Source organism: Eumetopias jubatus, unplaced genomic scaffold, assembly GCF_037043125.1.
Source record: "Eumetopias jubatus isolate StellerSeaLion01/CBP00866 unplaced genomic scaffold, mEumJub1_p1.0 scaffold_20, whole genome shotgun sequence".
In the NCBI taxonomy this organism is placed as follows: domain Eukaryota; kingdom Metazoa; phylum Chordata; class Mammalia; order Carnivora; family Otariidae; genus Eumetopias; species Eumetopias jubatus.
In genome coordinates this window covers 1,468,655-1,487,235 of record NW_028274826.1, presented here as the reverse complement: position 1 = coordinate 1,487,235, position 18,581 = coordinate 1,468,655, and positions in this window count along the sequence as shown.

Below are 18,581 nucleotides of genomic sequence, written 5' to 3'. Positions count from 1 at the left end.
GAGTGAGAATGGAAGAGGAAGGTAGATCTGGGTTCAAATTCCGAACTCAAGATTAACTTAAGATCAGAAGAGATTGAGAAAGATTTGTTTTCTCCGTGTGTGAAGGAGAGCTGCCACTTACTCTGTCATGCTGTTGTGTGGATTCAATCACATCTGCAAAACAATCCAGGGTTGGTGCTCGTGCACAGTCTGTGGGAATTTGGGGTTTCCTCCCTTCTCTCCACCGTCTTTCCTTGCCTTGCCCCCTCCACCAAAAAGGAGGACATGGAAGGAGAGTCCTGCTGAACAAAGAGAAAAAAGGGGAAGAGCTCCGACAAGTTTTTTTTTTTTTTAAGATTTTATTTATCCATTTGAGAGAGAGAGAGAATGAGAGAGAGAGAGCACGAGAGGGAAGAGGGTCAGAGGGAGAAGCAGACTCCCCGCTGAGCAGGGAGCCCAATGCGGGACTTGATCCCAGGACTCCAGGATCATGACCCGAGCCGAAGGCAGCCGCCCAACACACTGAGCCACCCAGGCGCCCTCAGACAAATTTTTAAGTGTAATGATTGGCAGCACTACCTGGCCACTTGAAACAGGGATCTCTGCAGCTGGTTCAGCACCCATGTCAAAATGGAAAGCCTGTCCCTTGGCCGTTCTCACCTCCCGTTAGACCCACGTTTGCTTTCTCCTTTGCTCCTTTGTTCTGTTCTCTGTTTGTGTCTACTTGTGCCCCCAAATTAACTTTGCAACCAAAAGCTGCATTTTATGAGAGCTACTGTTGGCTAGTTAGTTGATTTGATTTGGATTTAAGTTATTGATATAAAAATGGAATGCCTAACTGGTGAAACTTTTGGGAGCCCTTGCAGGTGAGAGGAGAGTCTCCATTGCAGGAAGTAGGCCTGGCATGAGGTATCAGAGCCCGGGGGTGACCTGGTGTGGGCTCTCAGGGTCCAGGAGCAAGGTGGGAATTTTCCCTGCAGAGGGAAATCCTTGGTGGAGTGTCAGCTTGAGCGGTGATGAGGGGCACTCGCGTGTGTTCAGGGGTGCTCTGTTACAGGGAGTCAGAGGTTGGGGAGGGCATCCAGGCAGGATGACAGAGCCCAAGCAGGCTGAGGAGGGTGTCCCCAGAGGGATGGCCTGGCCTAGGCATCAGAGGTCCGTGGGGAGGGAGGTGGGACGGTCCAGAATGGGGCGTCACCTGAGCAGGAGGGCGCCTCCACAGGGGGCGGGGTGTCAGATCATTTCCAGGGGGTTGGTCCATTAAAGGTGAGGGGAACCATTCTGTAGTTAAGGGAAAGGGAGAAAAATGAAAATGAACAGGGTTGTTGCATTGCAGTTGGACTTGCAAGTGAACTATCAGTGTGGACTCACGGTTTTCAATACAGAGTTGTTGCACCAGATCTAGATGTGAAGGTGGGTGCGTGTTAGTGTGTATATGTACATGCAGGCGTAGTGCATACTTGCATTCCTTGCCTGTCCATTGGGAGCATGACACCCCAGGAGCAGTGAATATACTTAGCCCTAGATCTGTGCTTCTAAATACAACTTTCCACTGATAGGAACCAGGGCTCCTTGGGGAAGAAGCTGACTGCAGGGGTAGGAGAGGGGAAGTTCCAGGCTCATTTTGTACGTATGGTACTGCCAGAATGCAAGGAAGTGCTCCAAGAACGATGGGGTGCATGTCTAAAAGACCCAAGAGCCTTGAAGGGCTTTCACATCAATCAGGGACAATCTGAGTGTCCGGAGAACGATTGTAATGGATCCTGCACAGAATAAAATAGAACAATCTTGAGTCCATCCTGATAGGCATCAGTAAATGAATAAACTTTTTGGCAAGGAACAGGGTATTTTTCCTATTTTCAAACTTAGCTTCCCACAAAATACTTACTAATTAAAAGTGGAAGAGTGATGTTAGAGTCAGAGAGCCCTGGCAGACACTGTCCTGCCCAGTGGTCAGTCAGAACGCAGCCAGCAATGGGGCAGACAGAAGTTCTAGGCCACCTGGTAGCCTGCGGAGAGGTGTGAAGCGTGGCCTCCGTGATGCTCCTGCCTTGTGGACATGACAGACGAGGCTGGCCCAAAGCTGAGTCCCGTGTTTCCCCGCCGGCCCGCTCCAGCTGTGGCCTTCTCCGTCACGGGCGATACCAGCTCTACCCTTCCCATTCTCAGGCTGAAGGCTCAGCGTCAGCCTTGAGCCCTGGCTGCCCCGACCCCAGGAAGTCCTGTGGGTGCTGTCCTCAGAATCTGCTCCGCTTCGGAAGGTGACTTTTGAGAAACGGCACTTTAATCTGAAGGGCACTTCAGGAGGTCTGCAAGCTATGACCACTACTGCTCTTTTTCGATCTGGCCTTCCCTTGGGGACCCCTTGCCAGCATTGACCTGACCTGCATCGGCCTTTTCTGAGTAGCTTTCATGCTAGGTGCTCACAGGCAGGGTGAGAGGGTGGCAGCGGCGCTCTGTATCCAGAGCCCAGGCACAGTACCTGAGATGCAGTAGATTCTGCAAGTGTTTGTTTATAGTTAGGCTTTTCTGGATCGTTTATGATTTCAAATACTTTACCTATTTGCCCTCATAAGCTTAGTTTTTTGTCAGATTACTGGTCCCGGTTTTTGATTTGGAAACTCTGGTTGGTCCTGCTGGTTCTGTGGTCAGTGTCGTGTGAGCTGAGAGGAGAAGCATTGACTGTTGAGAGGAGTGTGGAGAGTGGTGCTGAGGCTGCTTCGCAGGGCAGATGACATAAAGCGACCCTAGGGGCAGAACTGACTGTGCCCCAGAGCACAGAACCGTGAGACGCATTGAGGTTTGGTGTGTGAGCAGGTGGGTACATCACACTGTATGTGGGGGTCTGTCGTGGCAAGAGGAGCCTGGCACACATACTGGAATAGCTGTTCAGGACCTGGAATGGTGACCTTGTGGGTTTGATCCTATTTTTGGCATTGGAAGGAAGCAATGGTAGCGATTGGGATAACTTCCTCCCTTGACTTGCAAGGACAAAACCAGAGAAGCACGCTTCAGGCCACGGGCTGGTAGTTGCCCGAGTTGGCAGTAGACCTGGGTGGACATTTTTCCTAGTGCGTTTCCCAGGAAACATGCCCACTCAGCAAAACAGCTTCTAAGCCTTCTTCTGTGTCTGATTTGAGCTGCATTTTTGGTATGTATGATATGGTCTACATTTAAACATCATCGATGATTTACTGAACAGAGGTTTCGTGGTTGTTTTGGCTTTTAAGTAGGAAAACACTTCTGTTGGTTGCCACAAGATGGCATTGGTCTCAAAGTTACTCTAGTGGATGTGTATTTCAAGCGTTTATTACGTGTTTTTTTTTTCTTATGTGTTACATTTATTTTCACGTTCTTCCTATATTGACTTTAATGGGATGGATATTAAATTAAGATTCCATCTCTAATGTTGGTGAGGTTTTCTTTTCCTTTGCCTTTTAAGTCTTAAAAAAATCTTTTAAAAATTAGATAAAAAATTTTAAACATTTCAGACATATATATAACTGAGAAAGTGAAAGCCCTTTAGAATTCCACTCTCCTGTGGGATTGTTATATATTGTGCTAGGTGTGTGTGTGTGTGTGTGTGTGTGTGTGTGTGTGTGTGTGTGTGTGTACCTCTATTTTCCTGTGTGTATAAATGCATTTTTTTGTGGGGGGGAGCATGTTTTCTATTTATTGTCCGTGCCTTTTCAGTTTTTTTAACTTAATTTATCTTAGACATTTCTCTGTATCAGTATTTATTAGCAATATCTTATTTTTAAAAATGACAAATAGTGTTTTAAATACTGTTTAATAGTAGAATATTGTTTAATAGTTCTCTACGGTTTCTTAGTATAATTTATTTTGCCTTTACCCATTTTAAGAGGTAGCTGACCAATGGCTTTGTTAAGTTTTTTTCTCTTGAAATAACCATTTTGAATTGATTTGTTTTTCATACTGTTTTCACAAGTTTTTGTTTTTTTTTCATCTGAAATCAGCTTTTGCATTGCTGTTAGGATGTATTTGCCAATGTAGTTAATTAAATGCAATTGTGAAATAAATATTTAAACTTAAAAGAGGAAAGAGACTATGGCTTATTCTTTGTAAAATGTGCAAAGTACTCTGTCTTCTGTATGTGATTCTTCTAGGGCCTGCTCGTTCAACAAGTTAATGACCCTTTTCACAGAGTGAGTAGTTTTAGAGTATACCTAATTGAACTTCTAGTATCATATATATATCATTTGTCTCCCAACTACACATATTTAATGAAAATCTTATGTAACTTTTTGGATTAAAAGATTTAAGAGTTTTTATCCTTTTTAAATTCCTACCGTATTCCTTGCTTTTTTCAATTGCTGGTGACAATGATCTCTTCTCTTCCAGGTTGTTTTTGAGCACGTTCACTCTGGCAGTTTCAGCTGGGGCTGTTTTGCTTTTACCCTTTTCAATAATCAGCAATGAAATCCTGCTTTCTTTTCCTCAGAACTACTATATCCAATGGCTAAATGGCTCCCTGATTCATGGTTAGTATATATTGCTTAATATCACAATGAATGTTTTCATTTTTTACTGCACTGTATTTTTAGATTTGCCTTTTCTTAATTTCCTTCATAATTTGCATCTTCCTCCAATAAACCAGGAGTCCTTCATAAAATCAGAAAACCAGATTTTTACTTACTATTCCTATTCTTAGTTGTGAAAGGCTTTTCTGTTTTACTTAATCAAGAAGCAGTCTTTATACTTAATGATTTGGTAAGTTCTCATTTAAATATTTAGCAAGAGAATTTTGGTTTATCTGGATATGTCAAAAGAACTCAGCCTCCATTTAAGACCTAAGAATACTAGCCATAGTTTTCTACTTAATTTATTTTCTGTTACTTTTGTTATTTAAGAATGTATAATTGAAGGGGGAAAAACTCTTTTGTCAAGTACAAACTTTAAAATTAATGTGGTTAAAAAAGTGACTTACTTACTGTGGGCAACATGGTATATTGCTTGGAGGCCAATTAGACCTGCATTCCAATCTTGACTCTGCCATTTCCTGGAAATTTTTAGTGAGGTGTATGACATTTTAATTTTAATTTATAAAATATATTACAAGATCTAATACATAGATCTTTTTTATATGTTTCATTGTCCTTCCCCCTTTTATTCGTTTTGAATTGTGATATCTTTATATGGAAAGCACATCAGCTTTTTATTAGATTTTTGTAAATATGTTCTAGTTATTTTTCTTTTTAACTTTACTTGCTTTTTATTGACAGAATTTTTAACATTTGTATATTGTCCAGGGTCCAGTCTTTTTTCTTCCTTTGGTTTCTCTAATTGTTTTGTGTTTAGAAGATCCTTTCCCTTCCTGATGTGTGACAAATACTCTCTTTTTCCCCCTCATTTTCTAAAGGTGACTTTTTTTGTGCATAACTGTCTAATTCGTCTGGAATTTATACAGACAACTACCATTTCTCTCACTCCTTTGTGTTTAAAAAAAATGCTTCGTTTGCTGGAGAATATTTGGAAAACAATATATGGTGAAGAAAATTAATGTTACCCACAATCCTACAACCCACAGAGCTATTGTGAATACTGTGGTCTGTAATCTTCAGTAAGGTGTCTTCCTGTGAATACATAACCAGATGGCAACCTTCATGGACTCACTGATGATTTATGTTTTCCTAAATCAACATGTAAGTGGGAGGTTTCCATGCCATTAACTACTTTTCTGTGCAATTTATAGTAGTGCCTGGAGCTGTTATAAGCATGGATTGTTCCCAATTTTTTTTAACTAAAAGAGCTCCAGTGTACATCTTTACAAATATTTGTCCTTAGGATAAATTTCTGCAATTCACTTTCTAGGTAAGCACACTTTAAAAGTTTTGAGAAGATGTTTCCTGATTCCGAAAAGCTGTGTGAATTCCACTAGTGGTTTCACTTTCACTGAGGGGCTCCTCTTCCCAGAATGTATCTTCATCAACTGTGGGTGGTACTTAAAACCTGCCAATTCAAGGAGTGCTTGGGTGTCACAGTTGGTTAAGTGTCCAACTCATGGTTTCTGCTCAGGGTCATGAGATTGAGTCCTGCATCAGGTTCCATGCTCAGTGCAGTCTACTTGAATTCTCTCTCTCTGCCCACCCCCCACCCCCTGCAATAAATCTTGAAAAAAAAAAAAGTTCCAGGTCAGAAATATGAAACATTTCCCCTCTTAAATGTACATTTCTTTAATTACTAGTAAGGATAGACATTTACAAAACATACTCAGAGGTCATTCATAGTTATTTTTTAGTAAATTGCCTACCTATGTTTCCTTTGCCCATTTTTACAGTGTTTTCCCCTCCTTTTTTTTTTTAATTAAAATTTTAATTCCTGTTAGTTAACATACAGTGTAATATTAGCTTCAGGTGTAAGTGCAGTCCTTCAGCATTCCATACACTGCCCCGTGCTCATCCCAAGTGCTCTCCTTAATCGCTATCACCTATTTCATTCATCCCCCAACGACTCCCTCCCCTCTGGTAACCATCAGTTTGTTCTCTATAGGGAAGAGTCTGTTTCCTGGCTTGCCCCCCCTCTCTCTTTTGTCCGTTTGCTCATTTGTTTTGTTTCTTAAATTACCCATATGAGTGAAATCATAGGGTATTTGTCTTTCTCTGACTGACTTATTTCTCCTGCATTATACTCTCACTCTATCCATGTTGTTGCAAATGGCAAGATTTCATTCCTTTTTACACTTGCAGTTTTTTTTTAAGTAATTAGTTGTCTCTCAGAGGTTAATTGCAAACATTTTCCTCCCATTTGTCCTTTAATACTGCTTAAACTGTTTTTTAACATGAAAAATTTTAACATTTTAGTTTAATCATATATTTGAATCTGGCCTTTGTGGTTTCTGTCATGCTTGAAAGTAGAAACAAATGGAGTCATGATGCTCTGAAGACCAAATGAATTCAGTAAAATGAGGACTAATTATTAACTGAATAAAAAGAAATTACTCCATTTTTTTGCTTAGCAATTGAAAAAAACTGAATAAGCAAACTGAAATTGATACAAAACATAAATCCTCTACTGAAAAGTCAGCTATTATTATGAAAGGCAGGAGGCAACCTGGAAAGTAATGGCTATGAATGTTTTGGTGAGTTTTTTTTAGATGACATGTTTTTTGTTATTAAAAATACTTGGATAATATATAATTTAGAAAATGGTTTTTATATGTATTGTCTAAAATGTTTGAGGAAGACTGTTTGGCATGGTTCCCCTTGGCCCTAGCTTTCTGTAAAGCTATAGGTACTATAGCACATACATTTTTCAGGATTGGGCTCCAGGTGTTCTTACCAGCAGTGCAGGTGGTCTCAAGCTGGGCTAACCAGTATGACAGGTGAACTGGCCTTTGTTTCCAGTTTTACTGAGTAGAAATTGCATGCTATACTTAGTGACCTTCACATACTCTAAATCAAGGCTATTTCTTTTATTCTGTTTATGGACTGTAAGTAAGAGCTACTAACACATGACATGCCATATATTTGGAGGCCTTAACTCTGGAAGTAAATGTATTTGTTTTATTGGTAGTCTTTCTCATTATAATGTAAGGTGTGTAAGCTCAAATATTTTGTTTATAAATTAGGGCTTAGAACAATGATTCCCACATAGTGATTGCCTAATAAACCTATTGAATGAATATGTGATAGACAATAATTTTGAACTCCAATAAACCACGTCATCTGAAAGTTGGGGAACTAGAGGAAGAACCTTCTAAATGATGTCACTGCTTCTAAATGTACCCTTAGGAATAGGTTTCAGGAGGCCTGGGATGTAAGCCCTGGAAATTTTCCTTGAGGGTTTTATGACCCCTGGCTTTGTTTCTGCTAAATCTTTGGTAGGTCTGTATCCTTTGCTGCATGTAGTGAATTTCGTAAATCTCTTAAATTCATCTTTCTCTTCTAAATTCATAGCTTTCTTTAACCTTGTCGATGACATTCAAGGGAGTGCTTATTATTAGTCCCTTAGATTGTCTTGGGGTTGAAGATTTGTCAACCTTAGACATACTTGCTTCTTGGCTTTTAAAAAATCATTAATGGGGCCAAATTATGGTAATACTAAGACATGCCCTGAGGCGTGTTCTGTGTTCTAGACACGCTCTTCCTCACTTCTATTGTGGAGGAGGCGTCCAGGTTCCCCCTGGGGGTCAGAACTCCCTTCCTTGCTGGTTGATTGAGAGGCATGAGGACCGCAAAGTGCTGGACAGTAGTCTGAACTTCCATTTCAGTGGAATCATTGTTGTGTCTCCTGGTGGAAACGTTCCTCCCTTTGGAGCTAGAACTCTAGTCTAGCAGCACTGGTTCCTAAGGTTACAGGAACAGGAGACAGAAAGTTTCCTAGTGGGTCATTACGGATAATGGTGAGTGCTACCACTCCCGATTCTACTCCTCGATTCTACCTGTGAACCCCGGCGATGGGAGAAGTACCACCATATATTGAATACAGATTCAGGGCGAATACAACCTCCTAGAGTACCTTTCTTCAGCCCTGCGAGGTATGGCCACCTAGCGGGCACCGTAACAGTCTTCAGAAGGACATGCCACCATTCTGTCGAACCAGCTGCTTCAGGATCGTGGGAAACATGCATGACCAGTGAATTCCGAGGGCCTGGGCCCATTGTTGTTGTTCTGCTGTGAAGTATTTCCTAGATCAGAAGCACTGCTGTGATGATGGTGGGCAAGGCATTCTGAAAGTCCACAGATAGTAGTTTTGGCAGCAGCTTTGCGCGAAGTTCAAGGCATATCTGTACCCAGAGTAAGTGTCTGTTCCAATAAGGACAAATTGCTGCCCTCTCCATGATGGGAGTGGCCCATTTCAGGGAACCCACCACCAGGTAGCTGGCTAATCTCCCCTGGGTGTGGTGCCATATTGAGGTCTCAGTGTTGGTTTTTGCTGCTGGTGATTAGGCATGCAGTTGGTAGCCATAGCCAGGTGAGTGTGATGAGTAGACGTGCACACTGCTGAGCCCGTGCCTAATCTCTACCCTGCCATCGTGGCCACTTTGCTTCTGAGCCCATTGGATCATGACGGGTGGCGGGGAAAGAGGCTGACTGGTATCTGCAGAACAGGGAGTCCCATCCACTTGATTATTAAACTCCTCCTTTGCCAGGGTCCCCTTTTGATGAGCAGTCACATGGGACATGAATATCTTCATGTTTTTTTTCCCCATTCAGAGAGCACTGTCTGTACTACCTCTGCCCCAAATTTCAATTTCCTTGTTACCAGTTTTCTAGTCATGTTTCTTGCTGACCTTCTAGCCAGATCACTGGACACAACCCATGAATTTATAATTACGTGTCTGGTCATTTCTCCTCCCAAGCAAAGTGAACAACCAGGGGCATCGGGAGGATTTCCCTTCACTGCTGTCTCAGAGGGCTCTGGTGCTGCAGCTGTCCACTCTGGGTGGTGTCGTGCAGAACCATCTGTAAACCAGGCCTGAGTCTTTTCTTCCCTCTGTCAGCTGATTGTAGGGAACTCCCTATGAGGCCCTAGGCGCAAGTTGGGGAAGAGAAGTAGTAGAGCAGGAGTGGAGACCATGGGCATTTGGGCCACTTGTTCACGTAACTTACTTGTACCTTCAGGGCCTGCTTGGGCCTGATCTTATGTATACCACTTCTGTTTGATGATGGAGTATTGCTGTTGCATGTCTGATGTTACAGGTCGGTGGGTCAGACAGCAAACACCCTGTTCATCATGGGCAGCTCCAGTCACATGGTAACTTGGTGGCTCATGGTCAAGTGTTCAGTCTCTTCTAAGGCCCGGTAACAGGCCAAGATTTACTGTGTTAATTAAATTAAATTACAAGTGTTACTTAAACGAGAATGGTTATCTGTGCAGGGCTGTCCTTCAGGTATATCCCAGAGGGGCTGTAGTGCTGTAGGGCTTTGCTCTAAAGTCCTACGGGCCTGTGCTGTGATCGATCTATAGCGCCTGCCAAAGGCTCCACGCAGCATTCCTGCCTGCCGTGGACACTTCAGGCGTCGCTGGGTTTGCGGATCAGATGGCCTACATAACAGAGCAACTTGTACAGCGGCCTATACTTGTTGCAGAACCTTCTCTTGTTCTGGACCCCACTGTAAACTGGCAGCTCTGGGCGTCACTTGGTAAGTGAGCTGCAGTAACACACCCAGAGGAGGAATAGGGGGCATATATTACCTTCAAAATCCCAAGAAGCCCATGGACTTTGTGCCTTTCTTGGTTGTAGGAAGAGCCAGATTCAACAACTCATCCTTCGCCTGAGAACAGAGATCCCCACGTCCACACACCACTAGACCCCTAGAAATTTCACTGACATAGAAGGCCCCTGAATTATTTTTGGATGTATTCTCCACCTTCTGACATGAAAATGTCTTACCAATAAGTCTAGAGTACTTGCTACTTCTCGCTCACTACATCCAGTCGGCACAGTGTCATCATTAGTATGGGCCACTGTGACATTTGGTGGAAGGGAAAGGCGATCAAAATTCCTGCAAATTAAATTGTAACAGGGCTGAGGAGTTGGGGTGTCCCTGAGGTAAGACAGTGAGGGTGCTTTGCTGGCCTTGCAGCTGAAAATAAACTTCCTCTGGTGGGTCTTATGGACAGAGATGGAGACAGAGGCCTCTGTCACATCAGGAGTCATACACCAGGTACCACGGTATGTGTTAATTTACTTAAGCAGTGAAACCACATCTGGAACAGCAGCTACAGTGGGAGCCACCACCTAGTGAGGCTTACAGTAATCCACTGTCATTGTCCTAAGGTCTGTCTGTTTTGGGGATGTGGGAGTCACTACTTCTGCGTCTTTCAAACCCTTGATGGTGGCATTAATCTCTGCATTTCCTTTGGGGATGTGGCATGACTTTTGGTTTACTGTTTTCCTAGTTAGAGGCAATTCTGGGGGCTTCCACTTGGCGTTTCCCATTGTAATAGCCCTTACTACACAGGTCAGGGGACCAGAGTAGGGGTTCTGTTAGCTGTGAAGTATATCTATTCCTTATGCATTCTGGCACTGGGGATATGACCACAGACCTGGTTTCAGACCCTCTGTGACACATGTGAGACCTGAGCTAACACTCAGTTGACCAGCTGACCTCCATAAGCCTTTGCTCTGACTGGTGGGCCGCAATGATGTTTTGGGTCTCCAAAAGCAGTCCCTGAAAAGTCTGATGGTTTCCTTTACCCCAGTGCAGTTATATCATCCATATTCATTTGTCAATCATTTACCATCTTGTAACACTTAACGAGATTTTCTTAAGTTGTTACTTGTCTTTTTGTGTTAAGCTTTTGTGAATTTATGCCAAATTCTTTGAGGTCTCAGAATATGTCTGAAATTCTCTTAATCTCCCACGGATCACTGCTCCAGTACTTTCACACTGAAATTGTCCAATAAAGATTCATCGTTGAGTGAATAAAAGTTATTTATTGTGTCATTAGGAATACCTTGGTAAAAAGGAACTTAATTTGAAAACAAATGTAATGGCTTATCCTGTAAAAGTGTCAGTATGGATGGTTTTGATCACTTGTGCCTTTAGTGTGTAAATCATATGGATTAGGCCACTGTATGTGTTGATAATGCTTTAGTATGTATAAAAATATTTAGTTTGAATTAAATATAGTGTCTGGATTTGGGCCACTTGGGTTTGAGATGTTACATGTTAACCAGATTACGTTAGAATGCCACTTCACTTCTGTGGGCCAGAATTTAATAACATAAATAAATAAAATATTACCCTTAGTTTTAAATCTGTATCGTGTAGCAAGATGTATCTCTGTCTACATGGGGAAAATGATTAAAATAGCTTGGAAAATGTGATACACAAAAATGATATTGGAGCTAGAATGGGGCAGAATGGTAATCTGGTCATTGGCAGTTTTAGCCCAGGGTCTTTTTTGCTTGTCAGCTGGATGTTGTGAGGTGTGTCCCATCATTCACTTAGTGTGGGTATGACATGCCGGCAACGATAGTTATAGGATGGTACAAAGAGAGCAGAGATGACAAAATGGTAGCTAAAATTTGTATTGTCACTTTTATTGTTAAAATTGAAAAAGGGTAAAAAATGGACAGAAAAAGAAAGCATCTATTTGTATTCACTTTCTTTGTATCTTGTTAAAAACCTAGCAGAAAACTACGAAACTTTTCAGTTCCATAAATTGAAAAACTGATACAAATGCTTAATGGGTTTTCCTTTCGGGGTGATAGACATGTTTTGGGATGAGATGGTGGTAGTGGTAGCATGATTTGTGAATGCACTAAATGCATTGAATTACTTCCTTATTTAAATGGTAATTTTATGTAATGTGAGATTAAAGTTAAAAAATAAACAGGAATAAATCTTTGGAAGGTAGGAGAATGATGGAGTTAAGTTGTAGCCTTAAATAAAGTCAGGAAATAATTCTTCAGTTTTTTGAGGTATCCCCCACTGGGGGCCAATTTTTGCTAAGCCGTTCATACTTATTTATGAAAGAGACAGAGACACACGTTTATTACATGATTGCCTAGTTGACATTTAGGTCTGTTAAAAGATAACCACCATGAACCTGACTAGTCTTTTCAAGGTATGGGTGTTTTATTTTGATTTTTCAACAGGAATAGACAATATGCTATTGTGGATATCATGAAGGAACTATGCAAAATCCATCTTTAATTTAGCCATTTTCAAGTCCCACAGAAGATTAAAAAAATCAGACTTCTAGATTATAAGCAATTAAACTTAAAAATAAGTATTACATCTACTTATGTATAGATATTAAATCAAAGTCAGTCCTTCATAAAGTTTAATATACCATTATTAGTTAAATGTTACTAGTAGTTTCTAATTAATTGGTCTTAATAGTCATTTGTCATAGTATGCATCACCGTAGTTACTGGATAGTAATGGAGGTATTGTTTATAAAAATTTTAAAAATGAAACAATCTAAGTGTCAAAGTAAGAAATTTGCTTAATTGAATTTTGGTAAATCCTAACAGTGGAGTGCTTTCTTGGCCATTATAGATGATGATGTAGAAGAGTATTTGTTGATAGAGAAAGATGTTGAAAAACATGTTTTTCCCTGGGTGGTAGGATTAATTACAGGATATAGACATTTTTTTGGTGCTTGTATTGTATAATATTTCTGCAATGGACATGTATTGCTTTTTTGTTACAAGAAAAAGTTATATTAAGGTAAAAAGTTTCACAACTCATTGCTAAAGTTGTTTTCTAATTTTTGTTTTTCTTCTAATAGACGGAAGCTGTTCTGATTCTGAGGTTCACACAATACTTACTGTTCAAAAGCAAACTTGTCTTTCTCTAAGGCTTCTGCTTTCTTGGTAGAATTTTTTTATTATATAACTCACTTTTTGACAATAGCGTTAGATCCTCAATTCCACTGCAATACTGATTTTAACTTAGATTTGTCATTTTAGAAATTATTGAATATGGCTGAACTCTGATTAATTTTCTGTTTTAAATTCATGAAGTGTTTGGTCTATATGATAAATTGTAGATCATTTGTTTCATAGTATTTTATGTCAGATTTTGGAATATTTTGTGACTCCAGCAGATGGAGCTAGAAGTTAATGCATCCTATGGTGATCTGGCAATTCAGTTTGGTTTGGTTTGAAATGAAGTATTCTAGGATTAGTAAATAACCTTTGTTTAAGTTCAGATACATCTTTGGGAGATAGGCATAGGACATCTTTCAGAAAGGCTGTCGCTGATACTGATTTAGACAAACTACAAGGTTTTTGAATTTTTTGGGTTATATTGAAGGATTTTAGCTATATGAAGTAATTTTAGCCTTTTGAAGTAGAGAAATTTGATTATTTTTATTTTATAAATTAATATGTAGTCATATAAATAAGTTATATTATAAATATTAGTCCTAATTTAAAATTAGGAAAGTTTCATCAAAATTACAGAATAATTCTTAAGGGATATTTACGTATATATGTCTGATGTATGTTTGTAAACTGTTGGAAACTAATTAAGTCTTAATTGTCAAGAATATAATTACTACTTAGGAATGTATGTTAGATATATTTCTCTATATTAGATGTTTTTCTCATAGTAACTTTAACTTATATGTTGTAGATTTAATAATTAAATTAGCATAAGCTAAGCCTGAAACTTTCACATTTACTTACTCTGGTAAATAAACTTAATTCTTTGCATTTAATTATTTAGACTTTGAATAAAAACTGGTTATTTGTGTAGATGATTATTCTGTTAAGATAAGACCTCAGCTCTCAAATTCTTTGTGTTAAGTGAATATTTCTTGCAAAAATAAATACAGTGGAGGTTCTGTATCACATATCCCTTTCTACAATTGTGGTTGTCAAAACCATTAGTAGTAATGTTGAGTCTCCTGGAAAAGGGGCAATTGGGGGAAAATAAAAAAAAAATTTAAATGATATATGTATATATACACACACACTTATGTATTATATATGCACACATATATAGCATATACATATGTACACACATATATTACTTATATATAAAGTTCAGTATGTAAAAATGTAGGCATCTAATTTCCTGTCAAACTAAATGAGTTGGTGTTCAGAATCTTTGTGATCATACTGATCATTTTCTCCACTTGTTCTGCAGACATTGCTGCTTGTTGATATCTGTTGATACAGATTTCTTTATTTAGCTTTTCTTAATTATCTTCATTTTAAGTGTGTAGGTTAGTCAGAGCAGATACTTTTTCTGATTTGTGAGCTTTTGCCCAAGGCAGAGTTTTATTTCTTTTTTCTTTTTTTCAAGATTTTATTTATTTATTTGACAGAGAGAGACACAGCGAGAGAGGGAACACAAGCAGGGGGAGTGGGAGAGGGAGAAGCAGGCTTCCCGCGGAGCAGGGAGCCCGATGCGGGGCTTGATCCCAGGACCCTGGGATCATGACCTGAGCCGAAGGGAGATGCTCAACGACTGAGCCACCCAGGCGCCCCCAGCGTTTTATTTCTTAACTTTTGATTTTCAGAGAACAATTTGTAGTTTTCCCTGCATGAAAGGAGACATATATGATCAGAAGGATGAATTCTGGGAGTACGTGTATTTATAGTTCAATAACAATAAAAAAGTTCCTTTCTGTGCTACGAATGTTGTTTCAAATTACAAAAACTAATAAAGTTTTACCCCTTATTATAAAAGTATAGTGGATTTTAAGCATTCAGGGGTTTATATTCATGGTGGCAACTATTTGAGAGCAAGCTTTGAGCTCCCTCCTAAGTGGTAATCTGTGACTTGGCTGAAGCTTGGATTTGAACTGTGTTGTCAGTGAGGCTGGTAAATAGAGTGAATGGCATGGCTGACGGGAAGCCCAGCATTTTGTTGGGAGATTACCTAACAGGGATTTGGAGAATTGTGAGTTTCACAACAAGGTTTAAATATATTTCATTTTTTTTAAGGGTCTTTATTTGCTCCTTATAGAAAACTAATAATATGTAGAAAAGTAGGAAGCAAATCATCCATAATTTTAGTACATTCACATTGTTAGTAATTTGGTGTATTTCTTTGCAGCTTATTTTCTGTTTCTGTTTTTGGTCGTTGTTTATATATATATATATGTTTATATATATATATCTAAAGATTTTATTTATATATGTGATGAAGAGAGAGACAGCGAGAGAGGGAAGACAAGCAGGGGGAGTGTGAGAGGGGAAGCAGACTCCCCGCTGAGCAGGGAGCCCGATGCGGGGCTACATCCCAGGACCTTGGGATCATGACCTGAGCCGAAGGCAGACACTTAACGACTGAGCCACCCAGGCACCCCTGTTTTTATATATTTTTAATGTGTGTATACAGGTTTTTGTTTTGTAAGCTTTTTGGGGTATAATTAATGAGAATCATGCTTTTTAAAAAAATTTTTAAAAGATTTTATTTGAGAGAGCAAGTGTGAGAGACCATGAGCTGGGGGATTGGCAGAGAGAGAGGGAGAAGCAGACTCCCTGCTGAGCAGGGAGCCCGAAGAGACTCGAAGAGACTCGGGGCTCCATCCCAGGACCCCAGGATCATGACCAGAGCTGAAGGCAGATGCTTAACTGACTGAGCCACCCAGGAAGCCCCTAATGAGAATAATTCTTTAGGGAAAGGTTGAGAGCTGATTTTAGCTGTAAATCACTGTCTTGTCTTTATCAGGTCAAAGCTGGTGTGCATTAGAATTTTTCAGTTGTTTGGAACATTTACATTATTTTGAGATGGCTGGCGGGAGGCACTGACATTGGTTTAGTATTTGGTATGTTATTTCTCTTCTTTATGAGAGCCCTATGAGTTAAGTTGTAGCCTATTTTATGAGGACACAGAGTTGAAGTTCCTCTTCCAGCTCATGTATAGCTGATAGATGCAATCTTAGGCTAGTCAGACATAAAGTGCCACTTACTCAGACATCTGGCCTCAGGACTTTTAGGCCTTTTAAATCATGAATAGTGTGAATGCCTTGTTTTGTTAGAGGACATTATAGCACACAGAGTACATATAGTACAGTCAGTGTTTTATCAGAGTTGGATTTGTTAAAACCTTTCTGTGTTTGATGTTTTCAGAGGCTTGGGTGTACATGTGCTCACATATAATGTAGAAGTGCTACATGTAGAAGTGCTGAATTCTGTTTCAGTGTCTTTCAAACTGATCAGAAGCTCCACTAATTTTGTTTTACACCGATGGATAGAATTAATAAGCTGTCATATTCTCAGTTTAAACATTTCCTTTAGTAAAATCTTATTAAACTGATTGCTTTTTTCAGCAGATAATATTAACAAAATTCAAAATATTGTGCTTTTTTCATCCAGAATGGTAAGTGTGAGATCCATACAGTAGTGTAGAAAGAGCAAGAGATCTTGGATCTGATCCTTTGTCCATTATTTGTAAGTTTTGGAATTTGTGTGGCATTTATTTAACCACTTTTAAAAATTTTAAAAAAAGAATTTGGTTTCTGAGTGAATTAAACAAGGGATCTCAAAGTTCTTTTCTGCTCCAAAATTCTGTGTTTACTTGTTATTCTTGGTGCATTAAAAGTACACTTTTGCTTATTTTGAATAAATCTTAATTTCAGAATCTTACAAATGTATGTCTACCCTGCTTAAGTATTTTGTTAAAGAGATCTTTATTTAGACCAGTAGAAACAGGAAGAGAGGTCCTTTTAATTTAACACAATTCTTTGAGAAGATATAAAACTGGTACTTTTTTTCCTAAGTGATTTTTTTTTTCCTTTCAGAGTGTAAATTGAAAGTAGCAGGTATTGAATAGTATAATAGGAGCTTAACAAAGTGAGGCTTTGCAATGATTTCATTATGTTTAATATGTTTTTAGGACACTATGTTTTTTTAAAAAAGATTTTATTTATTTAATGACAGCGAGAGAGAGAGAGAGAGAGAGAGAGAGAGAGAGACAAGCAGGGGGAGTGGCAGGCAGAGGGAGAAGCAGACTCCCTGCTGAGCAGAGAGCCGGATGCGATGCGGGACTCGATCCCAGGACCCTGGGATCATGACCTGAGCTGAAGGCAGATGCTTACTGACTGAGCCACCCAGGCGCCCCTAAGATACTATCCTATTTGATTAGAGTGCACTTTCTAAATGTATCAAAGAATATAATGGGCAGGGTATAGAAAAGGGAGAAAAAAGAATAAGCATGATGGTTTTGTGAACTATCCTAGAGGCCCACTATAGAATGTGTACTGGAGCAGTTATATTTTAGGAATTTAGGGCAAGAGAGTAAAGAGAATGGATATTTTACAATAGGGTAATAGGGAACAATTTTGTCTAAGACATAGGAGTTGAGGCTTAGGCTTTATTGAGTTGTGTGTTGAAACAATTTAAAAAAGGGTCAAGGACCTCAGTAAGTATTTGGGAAGTCAACTTCAAACAGTGGGTAACTACCCGTTAAAAACAGCTTTTTAAAGATTAACAAATCCATGAGGACAGTGAGTAAAGAATGAGTGATCTGCTATGGTATTTTATGCCCAGAACATTCCCTGTGTTTATTGTTTTATCAAAAACTAAGGCTCAGGTATGAAGTAAGAAAAATTAAAATCAGCATTCAAGTTTAAAAGCTACATATAGTCTGGCCAAGATGAAGTAAGAGAGACTGTATATACCCTGTCACCTAAAACAACTAAGTTTTCAAGAAAACCTAGGCACTGAAGAATAGCAATTCAGCATATAAATAAATACATTCAACTGCTGGAGGGTGCTGCCGAGAGAATGGGGGTGCAGGCTATAGTTGGGGGGCAGGTGGCTGGAGGTTCTGGGCAGAGTACTAGACAGGTGAGAGTTGCACAGAGAAACATCTTGTTTTACAGATGAATAGAATTAAGGGACTATCATAATCTCAGTTTAAACATTTCTCTTTGTAAGATCTTATGAAATGGATGTTCTTTTGTGGGGGGAAGCTGAAATGAAGGTTTTCGTGAGGTTGCATTCCTTATTGGAGGCTCTGGGGAAGAATTTGCTTCCGGGCTCATTCAGGTTATTGGCTGAATTTGGTTCTTTGTGGTTGTAAGACTGAAGTCCTCCATTTCCTTGCCAGGTGCTGGTCTTTGCCCTAGAGGCTGCCCACCTCTTATGTTTTTCATGTGACCCCCTCCAGAAAAAGTGGCTTGAGTTCCTCCCTGATTTACCCTTCTACTGCTTCTCTCTGACT